General features: G+C 41.1%; 1 long non-coding RNA gene across 1 annotated transcript in view; it reads right to left on the bottom strand.

Annotated features, from left to right (window-relative positions):
• Positions 1-449: 449 nt before the first annotated feature.
• Positions 450-15,620, bottom strand: part of LOC119627899 (uncharacterized) — a 71,611-nt gene continuing 56,440 nt past the window's right edge. Inside the window, exons 2-3 of the long non-coding RNA XR_012093969.1 lie at positions 2,216-2,321; positions 450-1,213 (exon numbers count right to left, since the gene is read on the bottom strand). This is a non-coding gene — a long non-coding RNA (uncharacterized lncRNA). The remainder of the gene's footprint in view (positions 1,214-2,215; positions 2,322-15,620) is intronic.

The raw sequence follows: 15,620 nt of genomic DNA, 5'->3' as shown, positions 1-15,620 counted from the left end.
TGTTTAACTATGACCATATTCATCCTTGTGCCTTTATTCACATTTAATGTTCAGTGTAAGGAACCACTGACTCTACAGAACAGAGGTTTGAGTTGACTCTCACTTTTCAAAACTTCTGGATAATGGCAGTGCAACAAAACCAGTTTGGTTCTCTGATCCTCATAAATGGGGAAAAACTCATGAAAAAAAATTAGATGTACCGGAAGCACAATAAATACTTTGTAAAAATTATACATCAAAAAAGAAGTAAAAGCATATTATTTAGAATTGTGTTGGCAACCGCTAGAAAAACATGTTAAATGTATGTTGAATAAATGAACATGCAATCTTAAAAGCAACGAATGTATAAAAAGCATCCATTGTGAACTGTTACCAGAAGGGGTTCCTGATCCAGATGCCAAGAGACAGTTCTTAACCCTTGACAAGAAAGAATTCCGAGCAAGTCCATACAGTAAAGTGAAAGCAAGTTTATTAGGAAAGTAAAGGAATAAAGAATGGCTACTCCATAGGCAGAACAGCAACTTGGGCTGCTTGACTGAGAATACTTATAGTTATTTCTTGATTATATGCTAAACAAGGGGTAGATTATTCATGAGTTTTCTAGGAAAGAGGTGGGTAATTCCCAGAACTGAGGGTTCTTCCCATTTTTTAAACCACATAGGGTAACTTCCTGACATTGCCATGGCATTTGTAAACTATCATGTGCTGATAGGAGCGTCTCTTAGCATGCTAATGCATTATAATTAGCATATAAGGAACAGTGAAGATGACCAGATATCACTTTCATTGCCATCTTGGTTTTGGTGGGTTTTGGCCAACTTCTTTACTGCAAACTGTTTAATCAGCAAGGTCTTTGTCACCTGTATCTTGTGCCAACCTCCTATCTCATCCTGTGACTTTGAATGCCTGCCCTCTTAGGAATACAGCTCAGTAGGTCTCAGCCTTATTTCACCCAACCCCAATTCAAGACGGAGTTGCTCTGGTTCAAATGCCTCTGACATATTTCTCCCTTCCCTTTTACAAGGGAACCCCTAATCCAAAGGGTAGTAGAGGGATGAAGATCCATCTTCTGTAACTTCTTCAGGCTGAATCACGGCTATGCTATTCCTACCTAACTATTGTGGTCTCTTGTATTCAGGGTAGAGAGGAGCACAGTCAGAAGTCATCACTATGGTGAGGGCCATTCTTAACTCTTGAGGGCAAAAGGTGATATCTGGAAGATTAAAAAGTATTCAACTTAATAAAACATTGAGTAAGCTTATCCTGCACTCCCACACAGAGTACAACAGCAATATATTCCACAGTGGTAAAGCAAAATAAGTAAAACTATCCCAAGTAAACTAAGTTAGAAGGCTTTCCATGAACTTGGCAATGGTTGGAACTGGTCAAGCTGATATGAAGTTACTTTACATGCTATATGTTCCAATACATGATCGGAATTAGAATATTGATCCAGATTTTTACATTACCCATTTCTGTTATTTTTTTTCTGAGCAGCAGCCAGAGATCACTGGTTAGTTGGCAGGAATAAGTAGGATTAGTCTAAATTGCAAGAAAAAAAAACTTAAAAATAACTGATGAGACTAGAATCTAATAACAGGTGTACCATAGTTGGAACATAACTTGTTTCTCTCTTCAGGTTCCCACTTTTATTAAACACAAATCATGGTAAGACCGATTTGCTTCCGACTAAATAAATTTAGTTTTATACTTGGCCTGATTCTTTGTAAAAAGTGCAGCAAGAATAATTATTTTTCACATAGGGTTTTTGTGTGTGTGTGTGTGTGTGTGTGTGTAATTGGATTTGATGGATCTTTCTTCTATAAGGAATTTTAAATAAGACTTTTTTAAAAACTGAGCCCAGCCATGGGTTGTTGCCATCAAATACCTATAAGTTGGGTAAATTCCTCTCCTTCTGAGGTCCCAAGATATTGGGGTTCCTGGGCCTATGAGAAAGTTGCATTCTTTACTTATCACAGGCCAAGAACCCTGTATAAGGACTATGTAGATAAGGTATGAGGCCAGTTTCCCCAAGGGGTTTTTATTGTGTCTGTAAGTCAAGTTTGATTCCTTAAAGCAGTTTATATTTGAAAGCATGCCATTCCAGTCAAAGGCTTGGTAAAATAACCAGTTCCTCCAACTGTGTCCTGTTGTAAAAGAAAACAGATTCTTATTGCACTTATGCAAATAACCATATTGCCATAAGAATACTCACAAATAGTTTCCAAATTCTGGAGAAATCGGGGTAGAGAGAAATATGCTTCAAATTTTCTTTATAGGTGTACTCAGCTGCTACAAGTTGTAAATAAAAGTTTTCTTGACTGTGAAAAACAAAACAAAGGATCAGCAACACTTTGAGAAAAAAAGGCAAAAAGATTACTTCAGGCTTCTATTAGTTTACTCCATGCAGTTGACTCCTGTTCTGCTTGATAGTCATGAATATTTCAGCCCTCCATGAGAGTCCTGAATGTTTTTCCTCTATTCTAATGTCACAATCTCCTAAGTTATCAGAAACCTGCATTTAAGAGCACGTGTCAAAGTCCTGTAGTTGATTATAAATCACCTTTTGAAGAGAATCAATACAAGATAACACTTATCTGTGGATGACAAAAAGTCTTAGGGCAGCCACTATTAAAGTCATAATTGACTAGGAATTTTGGTTACTTCTGTGCATACAAAGACTTTTCATAATTATAATTATTAACAATATACACTAAGTCATATAAGAATTATAGGAGTTTCTCGGCTGGGCGCAGTGGCTCACTCCTGTAATCCCAACACTTTGGGAGGCCGAGGCAGGCAGATCACAAAGTCAGGAGATCAAGACCATCCTGGCTAACACAATGAAACCCCCATCTCTACTAAAAATACAAAAAAAAAAAAAAAAATTAGCCAGGCATGGTGGTGGGTGCCTGTAGTTCCAGCTACTCGGGAAGCTGAGGCAGGAGAATGGCATGAACCCAGGAAGTGGAGGTTGCAGTGAGCCGAAATCACGCCACTATACTCCAGCTTGGGTGACAGAGCAAGACTCTGTCAAAAAAAAAAAAAGAAAGAAAGAAAAAGAAAAAAGAATTATAGGAGCTTCTCATAATTTTGGAACAGATACAAATAAATATTTATAAAAATACAGCCCAAAGAAAGCCAAACACCATTTCATATTTGACAGTGCTTTCTGTATGATTTTTATACCAAATAAGCCAAATTTCACCATGAGATTAGTGCATTATTGATGTTAAACCAAATTCTTAATAAAACCTTAAAGATGAATCTATCCAATTTTAATGTCTGACCATAAGGTAAGATTCTCATAAATCTTTTATAACCCTTTACAAATTTTTTTTAAAGAGTAGATAAGTGCTCTAAGAAAAACTCATTGTTTTTATTCCAATGTTCAATTTATGAAAAAACTGAATAATACCCCTTCAACTTTAGCCAATATGTTCACACATAGAATTTCTTTTACAATATGCATTTTTCACAAACCTTCCACCACTTGCTCAAACCTTCAACTTTATCCTATCTAACTTAAACCAATCCTTTAACCCTGTGAACTAGGCCAAAAGAAAAAGTCCTCATTCCCATGCCTTCTTATAATATTTTACCAAAAATACATTTCACTTTCCTTACATACCTTGTAAAACTATTTCCCTAGTAGTCCTTTTTTTTTTTTTTTTTTCCTTTTTGAGGCAAGGTCTGGTTCTATTACCCAGGCTGGAGTGCAGCCACACAATTTCAGCTCAATGCAACCTCCACCTCCTGGGTTCAAGCTGTGCTCCCACCTCAGCATCCCAAGTAGCTGGGGCTACAGACATCACCACTGTGCCCAGTACTTTTTGTACTTTTTATAAAGACAGGGGTTAGCCATGTTGCCCAGGCTAATCTGGAACTCATGAGCTCAAGTGATCTTTCCACCTCAGCTTCTCAAAGTGCTGGGATTACAGGCATAAGCCACCATGCCTGGTATATTTCTGGTCGTCTTAATTACGTGTTACAATATTAACTCTTAGAAACTTTTACTTTTGGTGAAAAACCTGGTAAGTAAGTGATTCTAATTGTGTACCAGCTTTGGAGCTTAAGACACCAGACAAAAGTGTAGATAAGGTCTGACTCTTTCTAGCATAACCAGGAGGCATGGCTAATTCTACATGCCCTCAGGCCTTACTTAGAATCTAATGGCTCCAAAGCAGGTACTAGAACAATTTTTAAAAGTAAAAGAAGCAGTTGACCTTAAAGCATTCAGCAACCAGTGTAATTTAGATGAAATGTCTTAATTTTACCAATAATCTGTAAAACTGTCTTTATTTCCCAAAGATTAAACCAAGTAATCAAATAATCTTTGGGAAATAAAGATTGCTTGATGGCTTGATTGATTTAAGTTCTTATTATTTTTAAGCCAATTAATCAAAGCTCTTTCATTTATACACATCACACATACAACACATTTAAATAGACAGACAGATCTAGTAGTTGTAAGATTTTTCATTTGCCAGCTTTTAAGTTTCTCTTTAAAGTATGCAATTTCTAGGGCCTAATAAACAGGCACAGCTGGAAAGCAAAACAGATTCCCCAAAATTGAGGGTCCCATTTTTATACCAGATCCTGGATCCCAAAAAGAGGAAATCAGCCCATTTCCCATGGGAGTCTTATCTCTGAGTGGTGAGTGGGGATATTTCCATACCTTCCAGGGGGCCAAGAGCATGCTTCTCTGATCCAAACGTGCAAAGAGTTGAGTATCCCCCCCATACCCTAAAAGTACATTTCCTCCCTAGTTATTGTACACTAAATTTCTCTCATAGTGTAAATTTCTCATACCCCCAACAGTCAAAACATCAGATAATGCAATGCAAAAGAGAACAGAGTCTTAGATTTTGAGAGGGATCTATCCACTTCCAATTCCTGGGGTTTTATGAGGAAAACAGAGATTTTTCCCACAATGAAGTCTGTGGCACCTCCTCTGTTTTTCCCAAGGAGTCCCATGCTGCTAGAAATTCTTAGGTCCTCTCATGTGTGCATCAAGAGTGGCAAGAAGACAAAATGGAGAAAAACTGAGAAGAAAAAAAAAGCTTTTTTTCCAGAAAAACATATTCCAAGAAGAGACGAAACAAAAGCCTTTTTAAATATATGTAGAGCTTGGCTATCTACTTTTAATTAAGCTAACATTTAACCATAGCACTCTTTTTAAAATGTCCTTTTAAATTTCTTGTTACTGATCTCACCCAGGCCAAATGACCAATATTTCTGGCTTTTGAATTTTACCAACAGTAACCTCACAGGCAAAACCAGTAAGCCTTAACTAAGGTTATAACTTAACCACAAGTCAACAGGTTTTTTTCAAAGAGATGGTTAGCAGTTTTTACAAAATCTAAAATCTTCAAATGTAGCTCAGAGAAAGGAAAATTCAAGAAGAAAGTCAGAAGTTGTTCATGGAGGGGCAGAGAATCAACAAATGGCAACATTCACATAGATAGGAACCAAAAAGTACTCATTCCCTGGGCCAGGAATTGAACCCTGAACCTGGGCCCCCATTGTGAAAAGACAAAGCCTTAGCCACTAAGCTATAACACTGGGCAGTTTCCATTACTCTTCCCAGAAGGAGCCTGGAAGCAGCCAATTTTTAGCTTGCAAAAACTTTTAACTGCTCAAGACAATTTTTAGGGCTATGACGTGAATTCCAAAATTCCTATTCTCTGGATGGTGGAAAAAGAGAAACTACTTCCCCACGGTTACAAGTTCAAGCTCCCAAGAATGTAGAACAAGATAAGAGGGAAACCTCATCCAGTTTCATTGTTTCAGGGACCTGCAGCAAAGCTTGTTACTGACCAGTTTGCTGGAATGTCTTGAACAGTGGTTTCATGGGATCCTAAGCCCATGTTCTCTCCTAAGGTACTCTTCTTTATGACAGAATGATACAGAAAGACAAATTTATAGCACAAAATACATCAGATTCACTACAGCTTAAGACTAGCCTCAGAAATCCTTTTTCTCATTAAGTAAAATTGCAAGAGATAATGCAAGAGATGGTGATCCTTTTTACCATTCCTACAACCAGTTTGCACAGAAAGAGAGGAAAGGGAAGGGAGAAAAGCATTGCCTGCAGTAGAGTAGGGAAGGCAAAGAACTCATGGAGAAGGATCCACAGAGAAAGACCCACCCATTGCAGTGACACTGAACCAGAAGTTCAGATGGCCGCCTGTCAGTCACAAGCGGATCTTTTCCAGCATGCCATCAGCTCTCAGTTGTCCCCCTTTGGGGAGGAAAAAGCTCCCTATGTCCCATGGTCCTGTACATGCTTAATTCTGTCACCCACAGCCATCAGCAAAGAGTGCAAGACATATTAATCCAGAGAGAATAATAGTTAATATCCTGCAGTACCAAATCCATTTTTAACCAAGAAGGACTTTACTGACAGGGGACTCTAACCACCTAAATCTTAGGAAGGACTCTAACCTTCCTAAGTTGAGCTTCAAACCCAAGTTCAGTCAAGCATCCTTGCCTTTTCTTAAAAGAGGCCTTTAACCCAATCTCATCCTTTACCTGAGTAAAATGTACCCCACCATGTACCCAAAGTTAGCCAATTGGTGCTGCAGTCTATTTCCTTTGGGTCAGGGTCTCCTCAGTATAGTCCCTTTGTGGTTCACCAGGAAGATGTTGCCAGAAAGGGATGTCAATCCAGACCTCAAGAGAGGGTTCCTGGATCTTGTGCAAGAAAAAATTTGAGGCAAATCTAGAGTAAAGTATAAGCAAGTTTATTTAAAAAGTAAAGGAATAAAGAATGGTTACTCCATAAGCAGTGCAGCCCCAGGGGTTTCCCATTTTTATGGTTATTTCTTGATGATATGCTTAAAAAGGAGTGGATTATTCATGAGTTTTCTGGGAAAGGGGTGGGCAGTTCTCAAAACTGAGGGTTCCTCCCCTTTTTAGACCATATAGGGTAACTTCCTGATGTTGCCATGGCATTTATAAACTGTCATAGTGCTTGTGGGAGTGTCTCTTAGCATGCTAATGCATTATAATTAGTATATAATGAGCAATGAGGATGACCAGAGGTCACTTCACTGCCATCTTGGTTTTGGTGGGTTTTGGCTGGCTTCTTTACTGCATCCTTTTATCACCAAGGTCTTTGTGACCTGTGTCTCATGCTGACCTCCTGTTTCATCCTGTAATTACAAATGCCTAACCTCCTAGGAATGCAGCCCAGTAGATTTTAGCCTTATTTTACCCAGACCCTATACAAGATGGAATTGCTCTGGTTTAAACACCTCTAACATAACCACCCAACGGATTCACCTTGCCTGCTGCCTATTATAAAGAGCCAATTTATAAAGACAGAGGAGCTGCAATAGAGAAAGGGTAATTCATGCAGAGCTGGCTGTGCAGGAGACTGGAATTTTATTTTTACTCAAATCAGTCTCCCTAAGAATTTGGAGATCAGAGTTTTGTTTTGTTTTCCTTTGTTTTGTTTGTTTTTTTGAGACACAGTCTCTCTCTGTTGCCCAGGCTGGAGTGCGGTGTTGTGATTTCAGTTCACTGCAACCTCCATCTCCCAGGTTCAAGCAATTCTAGTACCTCAGCCTCCTAAGTAGCTGGGATTACAGGTGAGCACCACCAAGCCTAGCTAATTTTTGTATCTTTAGGAGAGACAGTGAAAGGAATGAAAAAAATCAGGCACATTCCTCAGCCCAGGCACATTCCTCAGCCCTGGGCTCAACTTCCCGAGCCCAGTACAAACACAACCCCCCATATATCTCTCAACTTCCCGAGCCCAGTACAAACACATCCCCCCATATATCTCTCAACTTCCCAAGCCCAGTACAAACACATCCCCCCATATATCTCTCAACTTCCCGAGCCCAGTACAAACACATCCCCCCATATATCTCTCAACTTCCCGAGCCCAGTACAAACACATCCCCCCATATATCTCTCAACTTCCCGAGCCCAGTACAAACACATCCCCCCATATATCTCTCAACTTCCCGAGCCCAGTACAAACACCACCTGGAAAGTCTCCGATAAGGACACAGCCGTTCGTGGATTTACTGAAAGTGCGGGAACCAATAGAAAACTGCTAAATGTATAACTTAAAATGTTAACCAATTGTAGTGCTGTAACCAAAAGAATTCCTTTGTTCCTCTGTAACTTTACGTATCCTATTTACCTCGGGCTATAAAAGGCAAGCACTTGTATTGTTCGGGGCCCTCCTGTATGCGGTGGAACGGAGGGACCAAGTTCGAACTTGTAGTAAAAGATCCTTGCCGCTTGGCTTTGACTCTGGACTCTGGTGGTCTTCTTTGGGGAACAAACGGTCTGGGCATAACAACAGGGTTCCACCACATTGGCCAGGCTGGTCTTGAACTCCTGGGCTCCAGTGATCTGCCCACCTGGTCCTCCCAAAGTGCTGGGATTATAGGCATGAGCCACTGTGCCTGGCTGGGGATGGGAGTTTTTAAGGATAATTTGGTGGGTAGGGGCCCAATGAGTCATGAGTTCTGATTGGGCAGGTCAGAGATGAAATCACAGTGAGTTGAAGCTGTCCTCTTGTGCTAAGTCAGTTCCTGAGTGTGGGCCACAAGACCAGATTAGCCAGTTTATCAATCTGGGTGGTTCCAGCTTATTCACTGAGTACAGCAAAATATCTCAAGAACTGATCTCAGGTTTTACAGTAGTGATGTTATCCCCAGGAGCAATTTGGGGAGGTTTAGAATCTTGCAGCCTCTAGCCGGATAACTCCTAAACCATAATTTCTAATCTTGCAGCTAATTTGTTAGTCCTGCAAAGGCACTCTAGTCCGCAGGCAGGAAGGGGGTTTGTTTTGGGAAAGGGCTATTATCATCTTTGTTTCAAAGCTAAACCATAAACTAAGTTTCTCCCAAAATTAGTTTAGCCTGCACTCAGGAATGAACAAGGACCTCTTGGATGTTAGAAGCAAGATGGAATCAGTTAGGTCAGATCTCTTTCTCGTAGTAATTGTCTCAGTTACGATTTTTGCAGAGGCAGTTTCAATTGCAATACATGGAGCTCCATAGAGACTAAGCCAGGACAAGTGAGAGCCAGATGGCCACTGGGAGGAAAAATAACTAAACATGGACAAAGGAGACCCTAAGAAGTTGAGCAGCAAATTTGTTATCATATGCATTCTTTGTGCAAGCTTGCCTGGAGGAGCAGAAGAAGCACCCAGATGCTTCAGTCAGATTCTCGGAGTTTACTAAGAAGTGATCAGAGATGTGGAAGTCCATATCTGCTAAAAGGGAAAGGAAAAATCTGAAGACATGCAAAAAGCAGACAAGGCCTATTATAAAAGAGAAATGAAGGCCATGCACGGTGGCTTACGCTTGTAATGCCAGCATGTTGGGAGGCCAAGGCGGGTGGATCACGAGTTCGGGAGTTCAAGACCAGCCTGGCCAAGATGGTGAAACCCCGTCTCTACTAAAAATACAAAAAATTAGCCAGGCACAGTGGCAGGCGCCTGTAATCCCAGCTACTTTGGAGGCTGAGGCAGGAGAATCACTTGAACTCAGAGGGCAGAGGTTGCAGTGAGCCGAGATCATACCACTGCACTCCAGCCTGGGTGACAGAGTGAGACTCCATCTCAAAAAAAAAAAGAAAGAAAGAAAAAAGAGAGAAATGAAAACCTATCTTCCTCCTAAAGGAGAAACAAATAACAACTTCAGGAATTTCAGTGTGCACAAGAGGACTCCTCAGGAATTTTTCTTATTCTATTCCATCACCCCAGAGTCAAAGGAAAACACCTGGACTATCCTTTGGGGATATTGCAAAGAAGCTTGGAGAGAAGTGGAGTTGGCTTGAAAGGAAGTGGCTGAGGCAAAATTAATATAAGTAGAGAGTTTATTTGGGCCAGCCTTGAAGACCACAACCTGGGAGCACAGATTCAAGTTGCCTTGGATATACTGTTAAAAGTAGGTTTTTAAGGGAAAAGAAGAGGAGCTTCTTAAGTTGTTTACCAAGAATTTACATTAAAATGACATAAGCTATTGATTGTCTAGATATTGTTCTGCATGTAGGAACATGAAGATAATTCAAATTCCAGGAACAGGAAGATAATGGGTGAGGCAGATAGTCAGGAACAAGGTGTCTATAAACAATTGCCCTCGGGCATGGGTGTAGACGACATGACTGAAGTCCCATACTTATGTCTCTGTGGAATGGATAAATTTTGCATACTTCACATAGCTCAGAATGCTCTAAGCTATTTTTCTTTTCTCAGAAATAATGATGCTGCTGCAGATAACAAGCAGCCTTAGGAAAAGAAGGCTGAGAAGCTGAAGGAAAAATACAAAAAGGAAATTACTGCATACCAAGCTAAAGGAAAGCCTGTCAAAAAGGGAGTCATCAAGGCTGAAGAAAGTAAGAAAATAGAAGGAGATGAAGAGAAGGAGGAATATAGAAGATGAAAATGATGATGATGAATAAATTGGTTCTAGCCCAGTTTTTTTTCTTGTCTATAAAGCATTTAACCCCTCTGTATACAACTCACTTATTTTAAGGAAAACAATTGAAATGCATAAGATTTGTATCTAAACTATACAGTGCCTTTTGTTTGTATAGCCGACACACTACCAAATTTGTCTTTAGAGAGCCTTGATGGTATTTTCAATAGACTCTAACCTTGCCTGGTACAGTATGGAGGTTGTAAATTGGCATGAAAATTTAAAGCAAGTTCTTGTTGGTGCACAGCACAAATCAGTTACATATAGGAATGATGGTTTCTTCATCTTCAGTTTACTCCAATGTGGCTTGTATGAAATAATTGTTTGTTAACTGAATAACACTCTGTAATAGCAAAAAAAGAAAAAAGAAGGAGAAGTTGCTGCTAATTTGTAACTGCCAATGGGTTCTTCTTGCCTGCTGTCCAGACGAAGCCAGTTTAACAAGACAGGGGAATTGCAATAGCAAAAGAGTTTAATACATGTAGACCCAGCTAAACAGGAGACCAGAGTTTTATTATTACTCAAATCAACCTCCCTCAAAATTTGGAGGCTAGAGTTTTTTAAAGATAGTTTGGCAGGTGGGGGACTAGAGACTGGATCCTGCTGATTGGTTGGGAATGTAATCATACGGATGTGGGAAAATGGTCCTCATGTGCTGAGTCTGCTTCTGGCGGGGGCGGCAGGACTAGTTGTCTTGAGTGGCAGGTCTGGATGGAGCCATCTGGTCATGAGAAATGCAAAAGTCTGAAAAGACATCTCAAAAAGCCAATCTTAGGTTCTAAAATAGTGATGTTATTTACAGGAGTAATTGAGGAAGTTACAAATCTTGTGACCTCCAGAACAATGGCTGGTAATTGTTTAACTATGCCTACATCTTAGCAAGATTCAGGCCACTCTCACAGTACTAATCTTGTGGCCTTTTGTTAGTTTTACAAAGACAGTTTAGTTTTGGGAAGGGCTCTTATCAGCTAAACCATAAACTAAATTCCTCCCAAAGTTAGCTTGTCCTACACCTAGGAATGAACAATGATATCTTAGAAGCAAGATGGAGTCAGCTATATCAGATTTCTCTTACTGTCATAATTTTGCAAAGGTGGTTTCAGTTTTGTTGACATTCTGAATGCTTCTAAGTAAATACAGTTTTTCATTAGTAAAAAAAATATATATGATTCCATTGAATCGTGTGTGTGTGTGTGTGTGAGTGCATGTGTATAGTGGGAGGGTGAAAGGTAGGAATGAGGAACAGTTCACTAACTTTTTAGTCCCACATCTACCATGGTGTTCTGTGCCTTTTTTACTCTTTTTCTCATTATTTCATATATTCTGTCCAACTTTGTCTCTGCCCTGACTTTTTGTCAAGATCCTCTCTGCTTAATTTGGGCATTGTTTTTTTGGTAATCTTTTAGAGTCATTTTGATAATCTCCAACAATCGTCTTACTCTTCAAAGCTGACCTAAAAGATAGATGAGCAAAGTTCTGCTCAAACTTTAGAAGAAGACATGGGCTGATCTCAGAGTGCCTTAATTTCAGCAGCTCCACTGTTTCAATGTAATTTTATCATTAATAACCAGCATTGTGATTAATATGTGCAGTTATACATGAAAGAGATTTTGAAGGAAATGGTAATGATTCTGAACACAAGAGGAAAAGTTATTGCTGATCTATTATTCATATCAGAGGAATCTGGCTGCAAGTGTGAACATAAATAAGAATGTAGCAACAGTAAAGAATAACCTGAGGGCATGGACATGTTTTCAGGATATCTAATTCCAGATAAAATCTACAGAAAGAAAATATAATCGTATAATCTGTATTAGTCAGGGTTCTCTAGAAAGATGGAACCAATAGGATAGAGATAGAGAGAGAAAGATGGAGATAGAGATAGATAGAGATGAGATAGAGATAGAGATGATAGAGATAGGTATAGATAGATAGAAATAAAGATAGGGATAAGGGGAGGGATATGGGCAGGGATAGAGATAGAGATAGCTGAGATAGAGATAGAAATAGAGATAGAGACATAGAGATAGACATAGTGATAGAGATGATAGAGACAGAGCTAGGGATAGAGATAGAGATGTATGAGAAGGGATTTACTAGGGGAATGGGTTCATGTGATTATGGAGGCTAAGAAGTCACACAACAGACCATCTGCAAGCTGAAGAACCTGGGATAGATCTAAATCCTAAAGCCTGAGAACCTGGGAAGCCAATGGTTTAACTCTCAGTCTGAGTCCAAAGGCCTGAAAACTCAGGAGGCCACTGCCGTAAGTCCTGGAGTCCAAAGGCTGGAGTTCTGATGTCCAAGTGCACAAAAGCACTGGGGCAGCCAGTGGGTTACTGCACAATCACCATGGAGCAAGCAGATCCTCAAGACTTTAAAGACCGCACAGATCACCAGCATCCAGAGGAGATACAGGAATGAGCACTCCACCAGCCAGTGCTCCCTACATGAGACTCTCCTCATGCCTCCCTGAATTCTGTATGGCTGGGGCAGGAAACAGAGGAGAAGGAGGAGAGAGAGACTTGTGGAAGAGCAAGCCACGTGATCTCCTCTGCCAGCAGCTCACTGCTGAAGACCAGGGCGGAGGATCATCACATCCAAGTAAACTAAGTATTTGACTGAAAGGGGTCAAAGGTTTTAACCATGTATCAGAATACTTGCCAAACTTATTGGGCAAGAGACCAAGTTTTCTTTCCGTCCCACTTTCAGGATCAGAAAAAGAATCTGAAAAGGCAAAACTGATAGTAGTGGTTACTGTGGGGGCATGGAGGGGAGGAAATCACCTTTGCACATTACTGGATTAAAATTCCCCAATTCAGCCTGTTACAGTCTCTCATTCCTTTTTCTCTCTCTAATATTTGGAACTAGTGACATGCCCGGCCTTTGGAGAACGGAAGGATGAATGTCTGAGTCTTTGCTCATATCCTCTCCAGCTAGTCAGTCTGGTGATATTCTAGTAGTCCTCCATGATTTAACTCAAATTCCAGCCCTTTTCTAACCTTTCCCAACACCCAAGGCTCAACTCTGCCTCAATACTCAACCAAACTGTTTTGTAATTGGCTGGATCAATGTCCATTTCTCCCACTGATTGGGGAAATTGAGATCTCTGCTGCCCCCACCCACAATCTCAGTCCTCCAGGGACACAGGATACCATGCCAGCCCCATCCCTTCTCCCACAGCTTCAGGGATGTCAGACAAAGAGATAGTCTCTCCATCCATCAGCTCCTGGTGACCCCAGATCTCAGAACCAGAAGCTGTTCCAAGGTTGTAGGAAGTGGTGAAGCTTCAACAACTTGCCTACTCCAGCCTGCAGGAGCCCCCCACCCACAGCCCACCTCATTTCTGTGAGGTTTGTGTTTTGAGACCCACAGATTCTTCAAGGTGCTTTTTAAGACTTCCTGCTCTCTGCTGGCAAATGGTTAATCAGTTTGTGGCAGCATAAATAAAATTAGAGGGTTTAATTAAAATGAATGAGTGAGTGGAGACCAGCCTGGCTGCTTTGCTCTTGAGCCTGAGATGAGTAAATAATGAACGTGTCACCAGCAAGTGATGTGCTTTAGCAGAAGTGTGAGGACAGCAGAAAGGAGGCCGTAGAGAGCTCCTCCACCCGTAGCAATGTGCAAGTTGGTGGAATCTCCATTTGGGTGTATCTTTTTAATAAATTCTGCAGGAACTGTTTCTGTTTTCTAGGCCTTCCAAAAAAAGTGAGGAGAGGGCCACACACAGGATGCCCATTCTCTGGGCACCCCTTAATGTCATGGTCCTTGTGAAGGGGAACAGTAGACATATAGATGAGACATCACCATAGTCATTTAGTGGATGGGGTGAGAAATTCTAACTTTCTCCATGTGCAAGATGCAGAAAGAGTTGTCTTACATCCCACAGGACTTTCAAATGCTTTCCCAGACATTCATGCAGGAGAGAGATGTTTGTATGATTATTTGGGCCTAAACCTGAACTCCATGTAACATAAAGTCCTTTTTGCACAGTTTTCTATGCAAGGCATTTTTCTAGAAATGCAACTACTGTGTGGAATGAGGTAAAGTGGGACTGGCAGCACTTTTAAAACCACATCCCAGATGGAAACACCCCTCTTAGTGTTCACGTCTCTAGTATAGCATACTGTGACAGTCTGCATCCGAGACTGATGCAATGTGTTATACCAGACATGGCTGCACTCACGTTGACCCTACACACAGGTACAAACATCTTACTATTAACTTTGTCTTCAAGGCCAGGCCTACCTGCACATTTACATGTTTAAATGAATTTTTTTTTTTTTTTTTTTTTTTTTTTGAGATGGAGGCTTGCTCTGTCACCCAGGCTGGAGTGCAGTGGCATGATCTCAGCTCACTGCAACCTCTGCCTCCTGGGTTCAAGCAGTTCTCCTGCCTCAGCCTGCTGAGTAGCTGGGATTACAGGCGCCCACCACCACACCCAGCTCATTTTTGTATTTGTAGTAGAGATGGGGTTTCACCATGTTGGTGAGGCTGGTTCTTGAACACCTGACCTCATGATCTACCGGCCTCGGCCTCCCAAAGTGCTAGGATTATAGGTGTGAGCCACCGCACCTGGCCAATATTCTTTTATTATAGATCACTTTCATTTTATTCAGTGAAGGCATTATACTGACTTTGGAAAAACTCTGTGTGTGTGTGTGTGTGTGTGTGTGTGTATGCGTGTTTAGGAAGTATTAAGAGATATTTGTTACAGAAATGGGTGCACTGGGCAGATGAGTTTGAGAGGATCCCTGCTCATGTCCACATATGGCCGGGAAAACTGCTGAGAGGATTTTGGAGAATGTATTCTTCCACTGCTGCTCCTGTTCCCAGTCCCCATCACCCCCTCACTTCTGGTTCAAGTCCTAGGAGGCATCGAGAAGCCATGTCAGGGCCCCTGGAGTAGCTTGTCAGTCTTGGCACATGGGCACAGGTCTAAATCCTCCACCCAGCTGGCTGCCTGCCCCATCCCCCGTTCTGTGCCCCTGCACCCTCTCAAGAAAGCCCAAGAGTGTCCCTTACCAGGGTTTCCTGACTCTCCCACCTGCTGTTATGTCTGGGCTTGGGGGCCATGAAGGTAGGGGTCCAGGCCTGACCTGAACAGAGAGGTAGCGTGGTAGGCAGGATTCCTCATGTAAATCAAAGAAAATGACTGAAGTCAGTCTCAAT

This window comes from Chlorocebus sabaeus, chromosome 9 (genome assembly GCF_047675955.1).
Source record: "Chlorocebus sabaeus isolate Y175 chromosome 9, mChlSab1.0.hap1, whole genome shotgun sequence".
In the NCBI taxonomy this organism is placed as follows: domain Eukaryota; kingdom Metazoa; phylum Chordata; class Mammalia; order Primates; family Cercopithecidae; genus Chlorocebus; species Chlorocebus sabaeus.
This window is presented reverse-complemented; position numbering and strand designations above follow the sequence as displayed.